The sequence below is a fragment of the Pinus tabuliformis genome, chromosome 2_1, assembly GCF_031772625.1.
Source record: "Pinus tabuliformis cultivar Carrire ecotype Pingquan chromosome 2_1, CPIR1, whole genome shotgun sequence".
NCBI classification, from domain to species: domain Eukaryota; kingdom Viridiplantae; phylum Streptophyta; class Pinopsida; order Pinales; family Pinaceae; genus Pinus; species Pinus tabuliformis.
Window position 1 is genome coordinate 806,169,807 of NC_142299.1, and position 17,685 is coordinate 806,187,491.

Sequence of the window (17,685 nt, forward strand, 5' to 3'; positions counted from 1 at the left end):
GATCGAGCTTATGAGGATCCCACATCTAAAATTTGGGACAACCACCCAGAGGAAGACAATTTGGAGGATGGCACTATACATCTTGAAGAACTGGAAGAGGAACTTATAAGGGATGAATATGAAGCAGCTGCAGCAGCCATGCCACCTCCACCATCCAGTAGCAGTGCTCAAGTTCCGAGTCTTGTTCCTTTTCTGTCGCCACCTCCATCTACACCTTCACGTGGAGGGCATGTGCCTTCTAGTTCTGGTCCTCGGTCGGTGCGGGAGACTCCTAGAAGACCACCACGACCTGCTTATACTCTTGGAGACTCTCGTGGTAAGGGCCACATGTAGATTTACAGTTTACTTGTCTTTTCTAGTTTCTATTAGTTTTCACAACTGTTGAGTCTTGAGTCCTTGACTCTTGACTCTTGACTCTTTCATATCATAATGATATTTTTTGTAAACAATATATGACAGTGACAATGAAAATTTGAAGTTTGAAGTTGGCAATTATAACTCATTGGTAATGATTGTGAATTATGAATATGATGCTTCGTGAAAGACTAAAGTTGTTTCATTTCATTTCATTATTCATGTTTCATTTTATAACATTTCATTTCATGTTAACGGTTAGAAGTTAGAACTTAGAAATATCTAATATATTATTTCTTGTAATGGTTAAACTTAGCTTACAAGTACAACTTTGGCGATCACTGATGATAAATGTTACATATTGAATTTTCAATTTTGAAAGCTTGAAGTTGAAACTTTAAGATTGAATTTGATGAATCATGATTCACGAGACTCAATATGATGTGATATGGTTCAATGATCAATCTATGTTTTTTTATGTTTTTAATATCTAATTCATCATTCTACATGTTTTTGTTGACATATATGTATCAAAAATTAAATATCTATATATAAAATCGCTCCGGGATTCACTCCCAAACCGGGAGCTTCTGAAAATGTCGCTCCCGCTCCCATTTTCGCTCCCACTCCCCACTTTCGCTCCTGCTCCTAAGTAACATTGATTTAGACAATGTGTGACCCATGCCTTCCTGCATCCTTGCAAAGGAGGAGATCCCTTTATTTTGATCATGCTCTTGAGATAGAGCATTTATCCATGTTACCTACAACCATATGACATGACTCTTCAATATCAAATATGAGCATACATACCTCATTTTTCTATTAGGTCATCTTAGACTTCTTTCAGCAACTTCCTTGACTGAAAGAACTTCAATCCCTTGATCTGCTTCAACTCTTTTGTCATCATACCCTCATCCCATGAATTCCACAAGTTGGAATTCCTTATGAAACCCTTGCTTCCTTTGATTGGTAAACATTCCGACAAAGATTCCAATAGAGGATCTTGAGTATCCTAATCCAACATATGTTTCCTTTTGACAGATGTATGATGATCCTTGTACTAGATGACCTTATAAGTACCACCTATGTTACTAATGAGGTTTCCAAGAGCTATATCCTTCCATGGGTGACTGCCATAGACTTCAGCTATCTTTCATGCTTCTCTATGATGATGTCACGAGCTCTTGTTTTTAATGCTTTTATGATGCCATGATGCATCCTATCATTTTCTTTAGTGATTCATGATAGCCATATCTTACAACAGAAAACTTGAAAACAGGAACTTTAAAAGAATTAGGCGAGGAAGAATATCTTGGTCATAGCAGAGATCTCCTACTTCCTCTTTCTTGAACTTCCTCTTTTCAGCTTCCTCCACTTTTTCAGTGATATGGGCTTCTTCTCTACCTCTTTTTTATTGTCCTTCTTGAGCTTAGGACAATCTTTTTTGTAATTCCCATATTCTTGACATCCATAGCATTGAATCTTAGCCATGTTCCTTGTCTTTTTTGAGGGCCAAATTTCCCAGATTTTCCTCTTCTCTTTGTCATAGCAGCATATGCTTGATTTTGATCACTTGATCCCACACCAGTGTTAGCTTTCAACCTAGTTTCTTGAATCTTACATAGTGACCATAGATCCTAGAATGGAGTAGCTTCTTTCTTCCCATAGATGCTTGAAGTAAAGTTGCCCCACTCCTCTAGTAGTGCATTTAGTACTACAGTGGTCATCTCCTTGTGATACATTATTTCAGCCAGATCTTGAAGTTGATCCCTTATCTCAGATATCCTCATAAAGTATGAGGCTATTCCTTCTTCTTTCGATATCCTTAGCTTGTAGAGTTCTTTCCTTAGAGAGATAACTTCTCCTACAGTGCTTATAGAAAACAACTCTACCAATTTGTCATATATTTCTTTTGAGGTGTCGAGTTTAGATACATGGAATGAAGGGATCCTTGATGGATTCTATGAGAATCCTTTGAGCCCTCACTTCCTCTTTCATAAAATTTTCAAGTGCTTGAGCATCTTCTTTTGCTAGTTTGGTGATAGATCCTTTGACATGAACCATAACCTCATTTTCAATGAGATTCGGATCTGTCCTCTTCATCCATGCAAGATAGTTTGAAGCCTCAACCAATTTGTTGTTTTCCTTGCAAAAATACATTTTGACAGATTCAGACATAAATATACTTACTTGTGAAGATGTTTCTTCCACTCACTGCCTCCTTGAATTTGATTATAATATAGATGATAGAGAATTTCTCCTTGATGAAGATAGATCTCTTCAAGAGTGATCCTTGACTTCACAAAGAAGGAGATCACTTTAGACCCTTTGATAGTGATGACCTTGTTGATGATGATGACTTCTTGGTGATGTCTTGATGCTTCTTGGATGATCTTCTTGAATGGTAAGGTCCTTGCTTCAACGAGAGTAAATTACTTTAGAACTTTTGAAGATGATGACAATGTCCTTGATCTTGCTTATCTAGGATGAATAGTCTTCAAGCAACTTGATTCATAAGTCCCTTCAACTTGAGTAGGGTCTTTGTGGTCTTTTGAGGATCCCGAGACTTCTTCTTGGTGTAAACTTCTTCTTCGATCTAGGGTTTTGATACTTCTTTGTAGATCTTGACTTTACATTGATATCCTTCAATTTGCTTTGATGTCTTTCTTGAGATTTGATATTCTTCAATTTGCTTTGATGTCCTTCCTTGACTTTGTCACCTTCGCTCTGAAACCATGTTGACAAATCTTGGGCTTTGAAATTAGGTGATTTCTCTTATGATAATTGTTTGTGAATGCTTTTTACTTCTTAGATTAGGATCTTCTTTTACTTATGTTATTATAATGTTCTTCTTCATCAAACAGCTACCAATGCATAAACCATAAAGAGACAAGAGACACTGAATATAGGCGGTCAGCCAAGGGCAAAACCTCTCCCACCTGAGAGGAAAATCCAAACAAACTCTTCTTCTTATAGACACTTCAATTGACGAATACCAAGACCAAGACCCTTGACCTATTTGCCACTCCAAGACCAAGACTCAAAGCTTCCTTGATGAGATCCTTCTTGTTTGAGTCAATTTGACTTTATGACCAATCCTAAGGGTACACAATGGGAGCCATAACTAAAATAAAATTCCTTGCTCATGAAACCCATGAGACAAGCATTACAAACATAATTTTATTTTCTTCTTTACAGCAATTACATAAAATCACAATTACACATCATTATGAAGACCGAACCTAGTTACACTTTTCAAAAATTCACACTCACACTACCACTCTTTGTTGACTATTTATTAGCCTTGGCACATATGTTGAGGAGGTGATTGAGCTTACACAGTTTATGAGGGTTAGTTATGAATGTTTCCTACCCATTTGTCCACTTTCCTATTTATTTAACCATTTTTCCACTCACTTATATAACTCCATATTCTTGGTATTCACTCCTTGGTGGTGTGTTCCACTAGAAGGCCCACCTACGCATTTAAACAAGCCCAATTCACACCATGTTTTCACCTTGATGATGGACATTTGACTTGGAATAGTGCACCCCAATGTTATCAGAATCGGATCAGAACCAGCAGAATCAGCCATCCCGATCGGTTTGGGCCCAAAACCGGTCTAGTAAGGGCTTTGGAACCAGAATAGGCCGGTTCGGTACCAAACCGAATAGTTCGGGACCGGTTTCGTGCAGTCTATACCTCCCTGAGCTAGCATAAAAGAAATGTTTTATTTTTATTTGTATTTTTTTCAATTGGTTGGCCCACTTTTAATTATCCCTTAGGCCAGCCTAATATTCAAGCCTATAACCCTCAACCTAATATTCAAGCCTATGGCCTTAGTATTGTAATGCAATTCATGGTAATGTAAAGTGACATTTTTCTTTATCTTTCATTTTCATCCTTCTACTTAAATTTTTAACATTACCATGAAATGACTCGGGATGTTTGAGACTGGTTCCAACCTCATTGGATTTCATATGGGGAAAGCAGAATTTTAGATTTCACTCGAAATCCAACAGACTTAACAGTTTTTCAAGATTTCAAGATTGGGGGAATTGCAATGTTTCCATTGGATTTTGTCATGTATGAGGGTATGGAACAAGTATTTAATGAAGAGCACCAAGCCCTCTATGTACTTTGATGTTAGTGGCATTGGTTGTCGAACTCCTCTATCACGACTCTACTAATAATGTACCCATCACAGAAACAAAATCTTGACATGACATGCTACGTTTTTTTTATCTTATTTTAATGCTTAGAGGATTATATCGATGACAAAGATCCTAATATAGACAATGATTTTGATGATATGTAGGCATTTGTTGTAGCATGATTTTTTTGGATACTAAAGGCCACTAGAGCCTCTTTGTGCTTGGGACTTTATACTTAGGAGGTGCTAGATTTTGTTGTAACATTTTCATGATCTTGCCTGGATAAAGTAGCTTTTTCTCAATCTTGTGTCTTCCTTTGGGTGTATACTGATGCATAGCATTGAGTTGCTTATGCAAGATAAGTCAAATTTCTAGGAGAAATAGATGTAAGGATAAAGTGGTGATGTTTGTCATTTTGATATATAGGGTGGGCAATCTAGTAGGCAAAGCTTTACAAGCTATCACGAAATGTTTAGAATTCTTATATTCAAAAACCTTTGATGAGCATAAACACAAAACTTTAGATCATTCACGTTCATTTGACAACAATGGCGTGAAGTTGTGCCCCTAGTATATCCTACTAAGACTTCCTCACAAGACCTTAATCACATGAATCCAAAACCTGAGAGATATCTTAGATAAATGGTAAATAAAATAGACCTTCAAACAGTGTAAACCTTGATCAAGTAGTTGAAGACATTAAGTTCCTATTTGAAGACTTAGATTCACTTATCATGGTTGCACCCTGATTGGATGAAATTTACAAACCGCTTGAATTTTCACAAATAAATTGATGTCCACATAACTTACCTGAAAAGGTTATTGACAAACTACCCACCTTCCCAAGAAACAATGTTGTTACAGCAAGTGATCATTAGAGGGATTTCATGAGTTTAATTCTAAAACATAGTGTACCACATTTGGACTCTCTCATGAAGTTGTTGGACTTATCATTAGAAGTCAATGTCCTTGATTGGTTCACAAGTTTACCTAACAATAGTATTCGAGATGAGAGCCAATTGTTGAAGAATGTAACTAGTGTTGGTCTTCATAATTGTAATGTATTTGTCAAATGAAAGAAAAAGGAATTTTATTATTAAAGAAATTGACTTATTAAAGCATGGGTTTCATGCTTGGGTCAATGATTTATAGGTCAAAGCCTCCATTGTAGGCAACTAGGGAGTATGTCAAATGTCCTTGTCCATGTCATAATGTAATAGACCCTTCTTGGGCATTGTCGATCAAGAAACAAATTTATTTTGATGTAAATTAGGTCTTCTAGGCCTCCTCCACCAAGTCGGCCTCAAACTGGACAAGTCGACCTAATTGAGGGGCAGAATCTCCTATATAAAGGCAGCAACTCAACCTCATTTGGAGCACTCACTCATCAAGTTCAATCTACAATTTCTAGGACAAGAAAAGGGTGTGAAATTCAAGGAACATGGAGGAAAGGGGTAGCGAAAAAGGAGGAGGACTTTATCAAGCACTAGAAGCCGAAATTTTCTCCTTATCTCATACATGCGAAGTTGTTGAATTGTTGTTGGGCCGAAGTTCTGAAATAGCTGGGGTCGAAATTTTAGATTGTTGCTGGGGGCTGAAATTCTGAAGTTGTTGTGGGTCGAAGTTCTGGATTGTTGCTGAGCTATAGCAGCTGAACAAGGAGAGACTATTGAAGTTTGTTGAATAATCTTGGAAGGCTGACTTAATGGAGGAGGAAGGTCTTTTGGGTCTAAGGTTTTGGTTCATCTCAATTTGATTTACTAGTGGAAGAGTTTGACTGGGTTTTCCCCTAATGAGGGGTTTTAGCCTTGGCTGAGAACCTACATCTAGTGTCGTTGATCTTCATGTTTTTGTTTTGATGATTGCTTGATGATACAATGATAGAAGAACATTAAGAAAATAATAATAACACAAGTAATTATCAACATTAAGGAAATATTTCTACCTTTCTGATTTTCTAACATGGTTTCAAAGCTAAGGTGAAGAAGGAAGATTAAAAAAAAAAAAGGTAGCTTCAAGATCTATTTAAGAAAAGGGGATCAAACAAATATCATTAAGGAAAAAGGACGATACAAGGAGACTACTATCTATAGGAACTATGTCAACTACAATGAAGGGAGAATATTAGCTAGAAGGAGCCTCCAACTACAAGGCATGGAAAAGGAGGATAGATCTTATCCTCGCTAAGCACAAAGTTTTGGATCTTGTTCAAGGAAAAGTCAAGAAATGTACTGATGATGAAGGAACAGAGAAACTGAAATCTTGGCCATGAATCTAATAGTAGATGGAGTAAAGGATAACTTAATTCCATACATATCCAACATAGACTTCGCTCGAGAAATGTATGAAGCTCTTTCCAAGTTATTCACCATCAAGAACATTGGTCAGATAACTAGCTTCAAGAATGAACTAAGGACAATAAGGATGACAAAAGATTATATTGTGTCATCATATTTTGTAAGGATTGTTACACTAAAATTTGTCACCGTGACTATTTGCAGTTAGTATGGCTCCATCAACTGTCATACTATCCTCCTTGGCAAGCCTCATACCTCTGCTCTCCATGTCAAACTTCAAGAAAGAGAGAAAGTCATTAAAAATCTATATATCTCTGGGTACGCAGTTTCTCTTAGCCTTACCTGCGTGTACGCACCCAAAGTTCACAATACCTGCGTACTTGTACGCTCTGTCTATAAAGCAATGGGTGCGTACTCCTGTAAAGGTCAAAAGGCGCAAGTTTCACTCCAAAAAAGTTACTTGTGGTCATTTCTAGAGCATTCTAGAAGCTTGTTTGACGTGTATGAAGCGCCTCCAGATGGTTCATGTATCCCTACCAAAGAGGAACTTATCCCATCAAGAGGGGAGCTATCCCATCCAAATAGGGGCTTATCCCATTGATGGTGGACCTAAATAAGTTCCTCTAGAGCACTATAAATACAGGCATTGGGCCAGAGGGAGAGGAGGTTGAAAGCTGAACATTCCTAAGGGTAGATGCTGCTGGAATTAGGACTCCCTTGTAAAGCTTGAGAGGAGAGATTCCCATCCTTTCCTAGCCTTATTTGAGAGTGGGTGAGCTGATCAAAGTAAAGGAAAACTCTTGCTGGACCCTAGGAGGGACTTGCACAACACCAAGGCTCAAGTTGTAATGGTTCCTTTTGTTACCTTTTAATGCAAATGAACTTATTTTTCTCAACAGATTGTTATTCATGGTTTGTTTCATATACTCCTTGGTCTATATGATAGATATGTATTGTTTTATGAGTTTATCAGGTGCTATTTAATCTTTTGGCTTGTTAGTGAATGCAGGTTTCGAAGAGAAGGAGGAGCTCATCCGGATCGGCGAGGCTGGACTACTACAAAGCGTTGGACTAAAGGTATGTTAAAGATCCCCTGATTACTTGTATTTGCAATGCATGTTTAGAGAAAGGTAGCTTTATTTGTCTTGTTTGTCACTAGAAAGCTTTTGCTTCTAGGGAGGTCGGTTGTGTCCGCACTAACGACTCTTTCCGCATGACAAAATGGCGACTCCACTGGGGAATCCATTAATGTGAATGTTTTTTCCTTTGTATGAACTTTTGATCTGAGAAAAGTTATTTGTTTTCTGGTTTTTGGCTGTCTGACTGTGTTTTTGGGTGGGCTAGCTTAGGGTTAAATTAGATTTTAGTTTTTCTTTGTTTTGCTAGAAGTACGCAGCCTCTGAGTTGAGCACAGTGCGTACTTGTACGCACTGTCGCTTTGTGCACAGAGTGTACCCGCACCTGTGCAAACAGGTTGCCTGCGTACCCCTGTCAAAAGCCTAGAAAATTTCAATTTTTCCTTTTTTGCCTCTTAGATTTTGTTTTTAGCTTGTTTTTGCTGCCCAGATCCACTGTTCACCTGTCAGAAGCTTTCATCTTGGCTACTTTCATTGGCATTCCTACTCTAAGCTTTCATCAATTGGGTGTTTTGAGTCTCTTTTTGAGAAATTCTTAATTTGATTTCCTTTGGTCATTACTTGGAGGTTTGTCTCAGTCTTTTCACAATTTTGCATCTTTTTGCTTTTGTTGTGTATGAGTGTTAATCGCCTTTGAGTGTTTTTATTTTTTGATCTTTGGAACTCTCACCCAATTTTCTCAACTTACACTTGATTGGTTCTTAAATTACATTAGAATCATCTTGTGTTTGAGAATTCTCTTGCATAGATTACATTTGCATAATTAGAATTCTCATTTTCAGAATATTAATGAAAAATGTGCATAGATTACATTTGCATTCTTTTCAAGTGAATTGTGCATAGATTACAATTGCATAGTTTACATTCTGAAAAATCAATCGTAGATTTAGATCAGTTTTCTTTGATTTGAATTTACACAAAAATAAAAATGAAAAAATGGTTTGGAATTGATTTGCATTAGTTTTTCTTGATAAAATTAGTGCATTAGAGAATTTGTCATATTTTCTCTTAGTGATCAATTTTTTGCATTGTTGGAAGTGAATGGAAACTCTCTCCTTACTTTAATTAGGATTCATCGAATTGAAAAGATCACATTATCATATTCGATTGCATTCAGTTGAGTCGGGTCATAACACCATTGGTTTCATATCCATTTACCCGTTTGAGTAATAACAACCTTAATAACACAGCTCTTAATTAAAATTCATCTAGTAATTTTTACATTTCTAGGGCTCTGAAACACCAATATAGCTTAGGCTAGTGTCTTGGAGTAGGAGAGTAATTAACTCTCCAAGACAGCAAAACCAAACAAGTAGCTCATCTTGTGGTAGGATAAATCCAACTGTTTCATTTGTACTCTGGGAAAGCTCATCTTAAAGGAGAAGCACGAGCTCGTGTCCGAACCAGTGAGGGGATCAATCCTCCCTCGTTGGGAACGACGCCAGACACGCATGTATTACAAACGGTAAACCTCGGATTAACCATTGTCGAGGAGCCAGGGGTCACTTTTCGGTAAACCTTGGATTATTGTCAAGGAGCCGGCAAGGGGATTGAGCTTGATACTCTGCCCTTGCGTGCTGTCGGAGTGTAGACTGTTCCCCCAGGTGCATTTTTTGTTGTTGGTAACCTTAGTGACCATTATCTTTAGGATTCTACCGAGGTGACGGTGGAGGGAAGATCCCACTGTACCTGGAGCAGACATCGGCTAGACTCACTTGGATTTTCTGGGGGGTTCACTTCACTCGAGACGGTTAAAGTGGAGGAACTTGGTCCAGTCTATTCATTAAGCAGGTTGCCGGGGTAACTGTTCCACCCGCCACTTCTGTACTGAATTCTGCGATGTTGGATTTCGTCACCAACTAGTGTTTTCGGTCTGGAAGGCTACTGTTTGTGTGTGGTTTGACTCCTAGATTTGATAGCGCGTGTTAATTTGTTTGTTTTTACTTTTAGAGACCATAGGTGTGAATTGTGAATTTTAATTGTTAGGTGTGAATTGTGAATTGTTAATTTTAGTTATAAATTATTAATAAAATTCACAGAAGTTGAATATAATGGCAAATGTTCCTGAATTTACCAACCTAGGAACCCCTCCTAACGAGAATCCTAGTACTTTTCCTTACTTTGGAAATGTTGGTCCTCCTTATATGGCTACTTTGTCATTACCTGGATTTACAATAGGTTTACCGATATGGTTATTTTCAACTTCGTTGGCCCAAAATACTCCAATTGTTCCATCTCAACCAGATGCTTCACCTCAACAGAGTTCACCATCTCAACATAACCAACCTTTTGTTGATCCTTTACCTTCTTCGCCTAATTTTTCTTCCTCCATTTCTTCCTCTTCGCCTGGTAAAAGCCTTGATGCTAGTAACCAGGAGGCTAAGAAGAAGAAGAAAGGGAAGAAGAAAAAGAAGAAGAAGAAGCAAGATAAGAAAGAAGTCAACCAACCAACCATGGATGTAAGTGTTAGTTGTGTTGAGGAAAACTCCGACATGCATCGTAAACCCAAATACCCTTGCAGGCTTTGTAAGGGTGACCACTTCCTTGTCAATTGTCCTGGTATTCCAAAGGTCTTGGAAGTATGGTCAGAAAAATCTCATCAGCTTTCCGTTGATCCATCAACCAGTGATATTCAGGTTGCTGGGAAAAAGGGTAAAGTTGGGTTTCCTTGTAAGTTATGCAAAGGGAGTCATCAAACTCACATTTGCCCTCACATGGATGAAGCCTCAACATTGTTGGAAAACCTTATTGTTCCACAGCAAGAATTCCCAACTGGTTACCGTAAACTTTCTCCCAACCTACCGTCAACTGACGGAGTGGTCGATTCAATTTCAAGTACAGTCGATCACACTCTTCCATTGGAGAGTGAAACTCGTGTCACTCAGGTTGATGATCCATTAGTTGATCAAGTGGTCGATTCAATTTCACATTCGATCGATCACACTTTCCCTTTGGAGAGTGAACTACATACCGCTCAGGTTCTTCTTGTTACATCAGATTCTTCTATGTCGGGGGGCATTTCACCTGTTTCTACAGAACCCCCTCCAAGCACTGAGGTCTTTTCCTTTGATTGGAATAGACTGACAGAACCTCGTCTTCCTTCCTCCATCCCTTTCCAAATCATTGTCAAGGCTGGTGGTAGGGACATACATCGTACTCAGGTAGATGAAGGTGCTTCTGTTAGTATTTTATCCTCAACTGTTTGGAAAGCTTTGGGTTCCCCTCAGCTTGTGCCTATTATGCAGAATCTGAAAGCTTTTAACAGAACCATTAGTGAACCTTTAGGGATCCTTCCTAATTTTTATATTACCTTGGAAGGTAAAACTGTCTGTATTGATCTTATGGTAGTTCGAGGTCCCTTGGATTTCAATTTACTCCTTGGGCGAGACTATGTTTATGCCATGAAAGCTGTCGTATCGACACTCTTTCGCGTGATGTCTTTCCCTCACAATGGAAGTATTGTGATTGTAGACCAGCTTTCGTTCCCTAGTCTTGTCTCAACTACCAATAATATGACACCCTTAAATGTTCATGATTCTAAAGTGGTATCTACCCTGCCACGGGTTAATTATGTGGCGACTGGTCCCATGTTTTCAGTTACTGATGTAAGTGAGCCTCTCACTGTTGATTTAGATCCGGTAAATGACATGGAAAACTCTATGGGATTATTTGAACACGATGTTCTTATCCCTTTTGAATCCCTTGACATGTGTTCCTTCCAGAGAACTATTCTTCCTTCTGATGAAGACCTCTTGGAAGCCATGATCAAGGTATGTCCATTGACATGTCTTTCTTCCAGTTGGAAGCCATGATCAATGTTGTGAGGAAAGTTCCTTTTACTGTGTCAACCTCGTTAAAAAATGAATCAGTGTGAACGAGGATAGTTTTTTCCTGTATCAACCTCGTTAAAAAATGAAATAGGAGGTTATGAGGATAGTTCCTTTTACTGTGTCAACCTCGTTTAAAAATGAATCAGGTACGAGGAAAGTTCCTTTTACTGTGTCGACCTCGTTAAAAAATGAATCAGTGAGTACGAGGAAAGTTCCTGTTACTGAGTCAACCTCGTTAAAAAATGAATCAGGTACGAGGAAAGTTCCTTTTACTGTGTCGACCTCGTTAAAAAATGAATCAGTGAGTGTGAGGAAAGTTCCTTTTACTGTGTCAACCTCGTTAAAAAATGAATCAGTGTGTACGAGGATAGTTTTTCCCTGTATCAACCTCGTTAAAAAATGAAACAGGCTAGCATGAGGATAGTTCTTTTACTGAGTCAACCTCATTAAAAAATGAATCAGGTAGATTTTAGGATATGTAGGTAGATTGTAGAAAGTAGGCTAGCTTGAGGATAGTTCCTGTTACTGAGTCAACCTAGTTAAAAAATGAATCAGGTATGAGGATAATTCCTGTTATTGAGTCAACCTCGTTAAAAAATGAATCAGGTATGAGGATAATTCCTGTTACTGAGTCAACCTCGTTAAAAAATGAATCAGGTATGAGGATAGTTCTTTTCTTGTGTCAACCTCCTTAAAAATGAAACAACTCCCTTTTCAAGTTAAATATTGAAAGTAAACCTTCATTCCATCCATCTGGTTGAATGCAATGAAGCCTGGGGGGCATGTACCTCATTTTGCATCATTAAACTGGGGGCATGCAAACTTTTTGAGCATAGTTCCTTGTCTTGTGTCAAGCTCATTAAAAAATGAATCAAGGATTTTCGAGCACAGTTCCTTGTCTTGTGTCAAGCTCGTTAAAAAATGAATCAAGTTTTTTTAGGTATAGTTCTTTGTTAGGTAGATTGTAGAGAGTAGTTACGAGCATAGTTCCTTATCTTGTGTCAAGCTCGTTTAAAAAATGAAACAAGGGTTTTGAGGATAGTTCTTTTCCTGTGTCAACCTCACTAAAAAATGAAACAACTCCCACAAGTCTTTCCAAGATCTTGAAAGTAAAGCTTCATTCCATCCACCTCATTGAATGCAATGAAGCTTGGGGGGAATGTACCTCGTTTTGCGTCATTATGTTGGGGGCATGTGAACTTATAACAAGCATAGTTTTTCGTTTCAAGCTTGCATAAACATGAAACTGAATCCGAGCATAGTTCTTTTCCTGTGTCAAGCTCATTAAAAAATGAAACAAATCCTCCTTGTTGTGGGGAAAAGTATCCGATGCGGATGACCCTATCCCTACTCTAAAGGTGACAGTCTTTAGCAACAACTGAAAGTAAAGTTTTGATGATTTCCTTTATGAAAGTACAGAGAGAATGAAGAAAGATTAACCAACCTGGTGTCTTTCGCTTAGTCGATCCTTGTCCTCTCTCTTTGTCTCTTGTTCCCAGCTCTTTGCTCTCTTTGCCGGTCCAGCTACACACAGATCCTGCACAAACAAGAGAGGAAACTACAAGATATAAGTACTCATAACTGATACATGGATTAGAGTGAATCAAATATACATGTAAATACAATACATCAATGCAATACAAGTATATAGGAGAACATGCAAAACTTTATTGATAGAAGTAACAGGGTTCTGAGAAGGTTACAACCAATGATGGCTCCAATCCAGCAGCACCTCCCCAGCAGCAAGAACTCTCCTCTTCACCTCTAGTAAAACAATCACCCAATAGCTCTAACTGTAAACCAACAGCACCTCCTTGCTTTACACAAAATTCCAGCCTCCTTAGACCTCATAGAAGAGCTCTATATATAGGAGAGAAGAAGAGAGGATGAGTCAGCTTGAGGCTGGCATAGAGCTGACTAGTGTCCTCTCCCTCTTCAGTTAATCTTCAGTTCTTGAGTCCACTTGGAGATCCTTGCTTACACATGGTGATCAAGTACCTCTTACTCATCACAGGGCGAATCTCATGAACCAAGTGTCAGTTTGGAAGCTTCCTGGGCAGTTGACACCTTGCAGAATGACTGTGCCACTTGGCCAATCTCGCCCAGCGCAGGTAGCCTTCATTAATCTTGACTTCCAGCGCAGGTACAAGGAGGGACAGTTGCATTCCAGTGCAGAAGCTCAGTGGAGCAGCTGACATGATCCAAAATAAGCCTGTTTTGAAGTGTTTTCAGGTGGAGAACTGATTGGAAGTGTTGTTGTTTGATGACCTTGTTCTTTTAGGGGTAAGAACAACATGTTTAGGGACTGAGGATCCCTGTGATTATTGACATTTCATGCTTCATGAGGCGAGGCACAAAAATGTCTATAACAGTTGCCCCCTAAAGTATGAGGCCGTTTATCGGGTGAAATGCTTTATCTAGAGGGTCCGAAGTTCATTCCAGTGCTGAGGAGGCGCCCTGTAATACAATACAATACAATACATTATTTTTCATTCTATTTTCATGATCTAGCTGAGGCGGGCATTCCCATGCTCAGCTTTTATAAATACATTTTGGTACATATGACAGACGATCGTCTGAAGGTAGACTGATAATTTTCTGCTGAAATTATCATCCTTTGAATAGGATGATCATCTGTTGCAATGATGTACATGACAAATGCTTTTATATTTCCTGAATATATATCGCAGCCCGGATGGATGAAACTAGATCCGGGGTCTTCAAACTCGTTCGATCTTCACTCTAAGTACAAGTCGATCCATGTGAGAATTGCGCTGAAGTCGAACATGGAAAGACATCGCTTGATTACCGGTCAATAATGAAAACCGTTAACAAGCGCGAGAGGAATCACCAATAATGACGATGACCCTCAAGGTACTGCAGTACAATTCACGTGGCGTGAATAAAGGACTTGGCGTCGAACGCCACGCAAAATCTTCTGGTCGAAGGTCATTGATGTATACCTGTCGCCGGAAGTGAGAAACTTGCCATTGAGGCATGCAAGCTTCAAAGTACTGATGGGGGTGTTCCTAGATCAACTTCTTGGATAATGAGTTGAAGTCGACAAGAAGCGATCCGTCAAAGGAGGGCCTTAATGAATCCCACATCAATGACACGGAACGGAGCTAATGATTTTAGTGGAGGTGAAAACAAACTGTGACATATGATTCAGGGTGGCGATCATGAATGGATGAAGGATAATGTATGGCAGTGGATGGGACACGGTTGACACTTTCAGAATGACCCCTCTTGAACATATAACGACACTGATGCGATGGATCGGTAGCATTACCCCAAACGTGGATGGTTTGGCGAGGACCATGGCGGTGAGACCGGTGAATGAAACAACCCAACCCGATGTGGTACGGAGGAAAAGTGTCATGTTCAAGAGTGACTTGCTACCACTAAACTTTGATGTTCTCCCAATTTTTCCCCAGTCATTTCTGACCAGTACCTCTTTATTTTTGTCAAGCTTGAGGAGGATAACATATGCTTGTTCTATAAGCTGCCCTTCGGGCAAGCCCATCGCTATGATTTAACGAGCCTAGCGATAGGGAAACTCGTTCTCGTCTAAAGACAAGTTTGTCGCTATTTAATCATTTTAACGAGTCTAACGACAAAGAAAACTCGGTCCTTTTCATTTTTAGAGAGTCTGAAAAGGTACGGAAAGTCAACTCCATAATTCCTTTTTCGTCAGCAAATCCCTTAAGTCCGAAAAAGTATAAAACAATACAGAAGGGATGGCTGTTCGGTACTTTTAACGAGCCGAACAAGACAAGCGCTCGATCCTTTTGTGCAATAATCCCTCAGGTCCAAAAAGATTAAAATTTAGAGGAGGGATAGCGTTCCGGTCATTTAACGAGCTGGAAGGCCAAAACTCGGCAAACTTTTCATATTTTACGAGTCAGTGAAAAGAGCTGAAAGAAGACTCGTCTTTTGAGGAACGAGTGATAAACAGGGATAGCTACAGATTCCAGGTACAGGTTGGAATTTTCCAATCACGGCAGTGTTACGAGGATGGCTAGGTGGAATCACTCTTCGCAGCTGTTTCTCAAAAGAGGTAAACACACAAATGGAAGTGAATGATCGGCCAAATGAACGGTGGAGGTGATGGATGACAACACGATCAAGGCTCTAATGGCTGATGAATTTGCAATCTCAAAAGGTTATTTACCGGTTCATTTTTTCCATGAGCTTGAACTCTGGGGGAAACTTTTGCTCACACTTTTCTATTTTTTAACGAGCATAGATTCAGTCATAAAACTGCTCGAATTTTGCGTTTATTTTTTAACGAGCATGAACTATATGCTAAAACTGCTCGATATACCAGTCATAAAAAGAACGCCTCCCGTAAGGACCAATTTTTATAGAGCTTATGCCTTACCACAGCTATGCTCACTTTTGGCAAATTTTACTTTTGCCCCACAGGCTTCTTTCATGCAAGTTTGGAAACGGCTAATCTTAAAACCAGATAAATAACCGACCCTAGCTTGCACTCTATAAGGTTTGCATGCCCCCAGGTATAGGATAGAATTTCGAGGCTGCCCCTCCTCTCCCCTACTTCTGCTTTTCTTTGGGTGTTCACAGTTACTTGTCATCTTGCCAATCTAATGTTAACGATACTTGTCTTCTCGTTATTCTAAGGGGTCTTACGCAGTACTCAGACTTCCCGTCGGCCCACTTTTAACAAACAGCTATTTGTGACAATGGAAGAACACTACTCAAAGATAAAACATTGGTATTATTGAGGGAGGCTTGCCTCTTTCTTATTATTCCAAAGACGGTTCGATTTGCTGCCGCAAATCAATCTCTTTCTTTGGCGGTGTCTATCATTGGGTTGTCCAAAGATGGTTACCCTCTGTCACAACAATATAGTCCCCTACTTTGTAGGCTGCCCCTGCTTATCCTTCAAAACATATGTTTTAATGGGCGAGGCTTGAATTCAAAGATGGTTACTATTCGTCGCGATAAGGGAATTCCTACTTGGGCATCGCCCACTTTTTTAGACAAAGGTGAATGACTCTTTTGCCAAACACATAACTTTAACAAAAGAACACTATTCCAGAACAACCCCACTTCCTTCCACGGACGGGGTACAGACTAGTCATATTCTTCTGCGGAAATTCTTCCTTATACCCGGGGTTTCTTCTGCCCGAAGCAGACCAGGGTGCATGCCCCCTGGGTTCCAGTCTTTCTTTCCGAATCACTCGCACTCATCGGGAAGGAGGACTGGGGGCGGAGGCGAATCTTGAGTGAATAGACCATTTAGGAATGGTATTTGACTATTTGCGATGCGAGATCCCGGAAATGAAAGTTGGTCTACGAGCTTGACCATCCTTCCTTCGTGTGGAAAACACATTACTCTAAAGAGTGAGGAGACTATCGCTCCCATGCAATAAATATAGTCGCGTCCAAGGAGTAGGTTATAATCCAAGGGTCCTTGGACGACCATCACGTTCATCTCGACGGTCTTCCCTTTCAATGTAACAGGTACATTGGGGAGGATCCCTAATGGTCAACTGGTTCCTTTATCAAAACCTGAGAGATTTCTCAACTCAGGTAAAAGTGCTGGGGAACCCAGTGCTTTCCAAGCAACAGAGGAAAGGATACTCACAGACGCCCCTTCATCAATGATAGTACCAGCCATAATCATTCTATAGATCTGGACAATGATTCTGAATGGTACACTGGCTGGTAACCGGGGTCTGCCTAGTTGATTCCAATCAAAGGATACAACCAGGTTGCTTGGTGGTGGGACCGAATATACGGCCGGATATGACTCTGATGATGTTCCTTCCTGCGATAAAGGAATGGGCGCATTGCCTTGACGCTCATCGGAGTCGGTGCTGATGAAAAGAACCTGGATGGTGTCATCCTTATTCTCTTCAGTGAGGGTGTCGCATGAAGACTGGT